Below are 1,648 nucleotides of genomic sequence, written 5' to 3'. Positions count from 1 at the left end.
GACATAAAGGACAGTTTTTGCTCCTTGCCCTCCTAGGTCGACTAAGTTCCAGGGGACTATGAGCATCACTCAAAAAGTCATAACTGTGGCGAGTCACCTGTCCTCTTGATCAAGGAGGCCATGGAGACTCCACCAGATGTACTTGAACCAGTGTCCAGTCTACAAAGAGGAGGGTCAACACAGAGGAAACATTTTCTCCATGTTTCCAAGAGAAGCCAGACATGGTTGAGCAGGACCTTTGACTTATATTCACATACACACACAAAAGAATGGAGCCAGGGGCTCCTCCCAAGCCCATGTTACCCCTGAGGAAGAGATCCTCAAACGATCTTAATAATAAAAATAAACTGGTCTATCTGGGCCAACTGTAGGGTTTTAAACATCCAAAAGGAAAGATTAATGAGCTCATTATAATTTTTTAAGAGTCCATATGTATAGCTAAAGTCTAAATAACAAGAAACAATGCCAAACAGGAGGTAAGTTCCTTTGAGTTATTGGCCAGGGTGGCCCGAAAGATTCACAGACAGTAACCCAGCATAAAACTGTTAAAATAAACAGCAGACCCCAATCTTATCTAAAGGAATATTGACAACTGATTGGTGCTAGATGAGAAACAGCTGATCTTCCTAAAACAAGGATCTCTAGACAGGCTGACTAGATTCAGTGGATGGATAAGCACTGGGGAATGGCTGGGGGTATGGACAACACAGTGGACAGTAACAGGGATGACAGAGTATATGGGCTCCAGTCGGAGGGGGGGAGGGCTATGGGACAGTGACATTTGGGAAGTGGGTGTATGCGTGAATAAGCGTGTGTGGGATGTTCTATATGAGATGAACACACAAAAAACCAACAACTTAAAAAGAAAAGACATACTTGAGGAGGAAGCATGAAATTTACTTCATGTTAATTAGTAGAGGTGATAAACATGACCATTGAAATCTACCTGAAGACTTTATATCCGTACTCAGGTGCTAAGGATCCAAGTGTAACGGATTGTGACTAGTAATAATTAAATACGTAGAGATTAAAGACACATGTGCAAACATCTAATTGTTAGTAGCCTTAAAAATGTAGGAAATAGCATATTTTAAAATGAAATGGAGATAATCTTTAAAGATTAAAAACTCATTCAGCTTTATGTCTTACAGTGTTTATACTAAGTTCAATATTGTATTACTATATTAATTCAACTGTGAACCTAAAAATTAACAGCTACTTTTGAAAGAGATGCATCCTTGCTCTGGAAATTGTTACTGAATATGTTAAAGCTGTAATGAAATGCTTCTTCTAATCATGTAGTTATTATAATAAAAATCTAAAAAATTTTTAAAAAGAGCCTCATTTATTTCTTCATATGAGCCATTTCTCAGTAAACATCACATTCAGTTGTTGGAATAGAAGTGTTGTGATTCCTACAACTGATCCTAAGACAGACCACAAAGTCTTTAGTTTACCTGATAACTGATAAAAGCTTAACAATTTTCAGGGGGAGGTGCTTGCTGTGAGGCCTGATCAGTCGAGTCTTATCGAGGCATCTGTATGGAAAGAATTAACTCTTCTAGGTTGTCCTGTGGTCTCTGCACATGTGCTGCAGCAAACATGTCCATGAACATACATGCCCTCCACATGCATATACACCAAATCA

The sequence above is a fragment of the Nannospalax galili genome, unplaced genomic scaffold (genome assembly GCF_000622305.1).
Source record: "Nannospalax galili isolate Female #2095 unplaced genomic scaffold, S.galili_v1.0 scaffold87, whole genome shotgun sequence".
Taxonomy (NCBI): domain Eukaryota; kingdom Metazoa; phylum Chordata; class Mammalia; order Rodentia; family Spalacidae; genus Nannospalax; species Nannospalax galili.
The sequence above is the reverse complement of the archived record's forward strand: the minus strand, read 5'-3'. Positions refer to the sequence as shown.